This window comes from Lontra canadensis, unplaced genomic scaffold (genome assembly GCF_010015895.1).
Source record: "Lontra canadensis isolate GAN:19392208 unplaced genomic scaffold, GSC_riverotter_1.0 scaffold9, whole genome shotgun sequence".
NCBI classification, from domain to species: Eukaryota; Metazoa; Chordata; class Mammalia; order Carnivora; family Mustelidae; genus Lontra; species Lontra canadensis.
In genome coordinates, this window is record NW_022631003.1 from 34,354,393 (window position 1) to 34,360,360 (window position 5,968).

A 5,968-nucleotide genomic window follows, 5' to 3' on the forward strand; every position below is an offset into this window, starting at 1 on the left:
TTCAGCTCTAAATTCCTCTTCCAATTCCTTTGATGATTAACATGTCTGTGTGCAGGGTTAAGGCGTAGTCTCTAAGCTCTAGGTCACAGCAGCAAGGGAGCGAGAAGCAATATGGAATCAGACATGCTAAGTGTCTCCCTGATACAGGGTTTTGGAACTGCCACTTCTCCGGGGCATCCTGTTGAACACATTCTGTCTCTGAGGTTTCAGAGAATACTTTCTGCCTTTCTCTCTTTCATCAGTAAACAGGACCACTTATGAATGGTGGATTTTGAGAGGAAGTTCACAAACCTTTAGACCTTAATTAACGTTCAACCTCAGTTAGTTTCCAAATTCCATCTGAAAGGAACACTGAGAAAATGAAGTAAAAGAGATTTTAATACTTAAAGTTTCTTTTGTGTCTTCATTGATAGGAATGAAGTTGTATGTGGGAGGTGGGTAGTGCCACCATAACCTACTTTATTCTGTCTGAATGAGGAAGGTCAGTATATCATCCTTCCAGGGAGAGGAAATTGCATAGACATCTCCTGGGAAGACAATAAAGACATCTTTGACAGCATGTTGAAAACATGGTAAAACTTTCTTTTTTTTCCGATGGAGGAAAAAAAAATCAGTATTTAAATGACAGATGAAAGTAAATGATGGACAAAATGCATTATTCTTAAAGTGTCTCCTGGTTATTCTGAAAGAACTATTACATTTTGAAGACTGAATTAAAATTGGTTTGATAATAATATATCAGTTTATCAATAAGACAGTGAAGCTGCTCTTTGAAACCACGTTTTTAAAATTTCTTGTTGTGTTAGCTTTGTCTCCAAGCATCTAGTCCCATAAAAACAACTGAGAAAAAGGGAGGAAAAGAAACTCAAAAACTTTGCTTTATTTTAATATGGGAATTTTTTTTCATGAAGTTATCAACTTAACTTCCCTTTAACTTCAGAAATAACAAATGATGGAAGTTTCAAAATGTTAATGACTATCTTCTTGAAGAGTTTAGCCAAATAGACACTGCCTTCTTTTGAGCCAGTAATTTTTCTGACAGCTTAGGAATTAATTTCTATCATTTGTGGTAGTTCTGCAAATTGCCAAAAAACCAGCACACCTGGGCCAGCCTTGATTTAGACTAGCATGGTTCCACCTGGTAAGTTACCATTCTACTCCTTTTATGTCGGAAGTCTTAAAAGACTTAACCACCCCACCCCCCAACCCAAAGATTCAGAATATCAAGAAATCTCTCATTCTAATCAAACATGTAGATAATTTTCAGCTTTTGCTTTGTAAATAACTTCGTGAACATTTATGTATATAAATCTTTGTTGGTATATTTTTATTTCCTTATAAGTATTAATAGGTCAGGACATTTGAAATTTTTCTGGCCAAGTTTCTTTCCATAAAACATACAATTTACATCTCTTTTGCTTCTAGTCCATTTTATATCATGCCTTCTTTAAGGCAATTGGATCTCTACTCCAAACCCCTGTTCATTTTGCCTCAGAAAAGATTTCTCTTGTTTTGAAAATAAGAAGCTTAGAGTCTCCATGGAAGGAATAAATGAACTCTGTTTATGATAAAGTCTTTTCCACACCTAATTTTTAAATCATGAGTCAAGTAAAACCCTTCACTTCTGCCTGGAAAATCCTTAGAAATAGAGCATACCAAAACGGACAGAGTAGATGATTTATGTACTGGGACCAAATGTTCAGCTATATATGACATTAGGAATACATACGCATGACCGTCTTTACACATGTAAAATGATGTCATTGGACTACATCCTCTTATGGTTTTCTCCCAGTTTCAAAAAAATGTTATGGGTCGCCCTCTTGAAGTCCTTTGTGGTCACTCCAGTCACAGTTAAATTCCCCCTCTTCTCACTTCCACTGGTAATTTTACATATTGCCCAACTGTCTTGACCACATAGGTGCTGGGAAAATAATTCCTAAATTACTGCATTACATGATTCTTAAATTATGCAGTAAATATTATCATCTTATTCATGAAATAACTAGATCATAGGACTTGGAATTAATAGATCTTTTCGTTTTGAAAATAACAAATATAAGCCAAACCCCTTCTTTAAAAAATATGGTGAGGCAATACATAGTAACTCATCAGTTACATAAAACTACTTGGCTGTTTTGAATATGGAATACAAATTGAGGTAATCTTGTGCACATCTAAAAATTATTAGAACGTTTAATTTCTTACTTCATTTTATAACAAGAAATTCAGAATATTTACTATTATTTTAATTAAAACATCACACAGTTTAGAATGGCTATTATCAAAATGACAATAGATAACAAGCATTGGCAAGTGTGTGAAGAAAAGTGAACCCTTGTATCCCATATTGGTAAAGCCACCATGGAAAACATTATGGATGTTCCTCAGGAAATTAAAAGTAGAAATATATCATCCAGCAATCTTGCTTCCGGGTCTATACCCAAAGGAAATAAAGGTATCTCAAAGAGATATCTGTACTCCTCTGTTCACAGCAGCATTGTTCACAATAGCCAAGATAAGGAAAGCTACCTAATGTCTGTTGACAGATGAAAAGATAAAGAGAAGGTGAGATGTAGACACATGTAATTCAGCTTTAAGAAAAGAAGGAAACCCTGTCATTTGTGACAATGTAGATGGACCTGGAGAGCATCACACTAAGTGAAATAAGCCAGAAACAGAATGACAAATACTGCATAATCTCACTTATATGAGGAATCAAAAATAGTCAAATCCATAGATGTAGGGAGTTGCATCTGGTGGTTATCATAGTCTGAGCATGGAGAGAAATGGGGAGAAGTTAGTCAAATAGTACGAAGTTCTGGTTATATAATATAAGTAAGTTCTGGAGATCTAATGAACAGAGCATGGTGATTTTAGTTAACAAAACCATATTGTATACTTGAATTTTTTTTTTTTCAATTTGAAAGTAATCATGTATTAACTGACCGGATGAAAACAATAATCATTGTTAGATACCTTAGCTCATCCTTCCAATAAGCTATTGATTTAGTCTTCCCTGTGGCCAGCACCTCCACCTTCTACAAAACGCGTGGTGTTTTTCTTCATCCTCCCTCATGGGTAAGATAATTTGAAGGGCCATAAGAAACTGTTTTCTTCTTTGAAACTTTTCCAACAGTATAGATCTTGTCAATCGGATCCTCCAAGCAGATGATGCCATATTTACCAAGAGATTGAGCAATCAGTGTGTTATCTGTCACTTCTTATTGATTTTGCCATAACCATGGTTGTAGATCAATTCATGTACAGATGTCAGGTTTGGGGCCTCCCCCACGCTAAATATGGTTCCACAATTATTAGCATGTTAGCTGAAGCCTTGCTGAACTTAACAAAGATGGCCCTGAATCTGGTGAAGAGAAAGAAGCTGCAACATCTTTCAAACCTTCAGGTTCTCACCATTGATACCTCTGATCCTGATGACAAATACCAATTTAGGTTCTGCAGGTACATGGAAGTTGCCAGCTTTTCTTGCTATCTTCGCCATTTGAATCTTAGTTCTGTATATCTGCCTATATTCCTTGTGGTAATGCTTAGCTTTTTCATAAATAAGCTTCCTCAATGAGTTTTGAAGCATCTTTTGAACAAATTTCTTTCTCAGACGCTTGGTATTAACTCTGCAGAATTCCTCTGCTTTTTCTTAGGAGTCTCTGACACAGCAGGAACCTTCTTTTTCTTTTTTTCTGCACCTTCTATGGCTCCAGACAGGAAAAAAAAGCTGTATACTTGAATTTGCTAACAAGGGAAACTTTAAGTACTGTCTCCACAAGAGAAGAAAGAGAAGAAGGAGGAGGAGGAAAAGAGGAGGAAGAGGAAGGAAGGAAGGACGGACGGAAGGAAGGAAGGAAAAGAGATAAATAAAATTATGTGAGATGGTGGAAATATTAACTAGTTTGATTGGGGGAACCATTTCAAAATGTATATGTATATCAAAAAATCAAGTCATCCTTAAATATACACAATTTTTATTTGTTAATTATACCTCAATAAAGCTGAAAAAAATTATAAGTTGGTCTTGGTAGATTCTCTCCCACTTGCTGGCTTTAAAGAAGTCAACAATAATGTCATGTTGTAAACTGCACTCAAGGCAGCCTCTGGTCAACAGCTGGCAAGAAAATAGGCCTTCAAGTCCCTGCAAGGAGCTGAATTCTACCAAGTTTGGAAGTGGATCTACTCAAGCCTCAGACCATAGGCCTTGACAATACCTTGACTACAACTTTGTGAGACCCTAAAGAAGAAAACCTAGCTAAGCACAGCAGGACTCCTACCAATAGAAGCTGCAAGATAAAAAATGTGCCATGTTAAGTGCTAAATTTGGGACAATATTGTTACACAGCAGTAGATCACTACCACAATGACAATATTGAACCTTAGCGATCCATTTATAAGCTTCATGGATTAGAAGAAATACCTTATCAACCCCTAAGTGTTTGTTCATACATTCATTGTTCTTGGAAGAGGGGCCTCAACTTTCCTCAGTTTCTCAGTATTCTCCAGAACCCAAATGTGAGTTTGCTACTGTCATATATTATGAGACTAATTACAATGTTCATTACATCTGGATGTAATGATATTTTATAGCTATCAAAGAAGCTGTTGAATGAAGTCATTCTCCAAACATAAAACTCAACAAAAAGAAGAATAAGAAAGCAGATAAATCATGGTGGTTCTCTGCATCAGGGAGTCATTAATCATTTGACTAGAACATGCTTTCCAGAAAATGACCAGAGCAGTCCCGAGAGATATTTTTGCCAAAATAGTTTGAGTGGTACCAATTTTTATAATTAAGAAATCAGCACCCGAACATACATACTGTTTTGTTTCTTCACCTAACATATTTAAGCCTGATACACGAATATAAGTTAAATTATTCTGAAAATCTTTGAGTCTATGGCTCTAGGTATTTGAAAATATTCAAAAGAAGATTTCACAACTTTTAAAGGGCATTATGGTCATTTTTGCTAAATAAAAATGAGCCCTCAAGAAAACACTATTTTTGGGTGACAAAGTGATAATGAAAGAAATGTGCTTAAAATGGACAACAAATATGCCTTTCAAACTGAAATGATTAAATAAAGATATGCCCGTGGAAGTGATTGAAACTGGAGAAGTGCTGAAATTCAGGGCTGTGCTCAGAACATCTAAACTGGAATAGCTTTAGCAATGTCTGCCAGGAAAATCAAACTTCATTTAAAATTTTTCTTAGAATTTCTTCATGTCAGTGACATTCTGTATGTGAGGGCTCCGTTAGCATACAATCTAACAGAAGCTGTGTACAGCTGATTGGGGAAAGAATACCATGGTTTACTCTGGTATTTTAAAATGTGCTATCCTCTCCTTGTGTTCTGAATATTTCTGTTCATGGAAATGTGATTTTTTTAACAAGAGCATTTCTTTATGACATTTTAGATCTCAGACATTCAACTTGCCCTACTAAGCCCAAGCAAAGGCCTTTTAAAAGAATAAGTGAGAGGAAAGTGGGGCTCCAAAGTAATGTGACTGGAAGTGGTTTCTAACCTTGACATTTTTCTTTGACAATGAAAGGAAAGAATCAATGGGTCACAATTACTTCCTGAACATAAAGGCAAAAGGAATGAAGGGGAAAATGGGTTCATGTGTGAGACTTCACATCCATCTTATAGTATTCTTAATGGTATAGATTTTTATTATTACTTTTATTATGGTTTTAAGTCTGCAGTTACTTTTTATACTTAAGTTTTTTTTTTTTTTCCTATGAAAGCAAGTGATGAATTTCACAGAATTTGATCGGTTCTTGGATAAGCCTGGATAAGCAGGCTCTTCTTTACAATGTGATAGCGGATGTTCATTTCCTTACAAAAGCTCAAGAGGCTTCTGTGGCGATCTCATTGACGTGTTTTCACACACTCCAAAAGATGAACAATGGGAAAAATGACAAGAATATTTTTACTATTGGTTGAAATATTGAGAA

At 35.5% G+C, this 5,968-nt stretch overlaps 1 pseudogene; it reads right to left on the reverse strand.

The window, feature by feature from the left end:
* Positions 1–2,985: 2,985 nt before the first annotated feature.
* Positions 2,986–3,610, reverse strand: LOC116866043 (annotated as a pseudogene).
* Between the last annotated feature and the right edge of the window lie 2,358 nt (positions 3,611–5,968).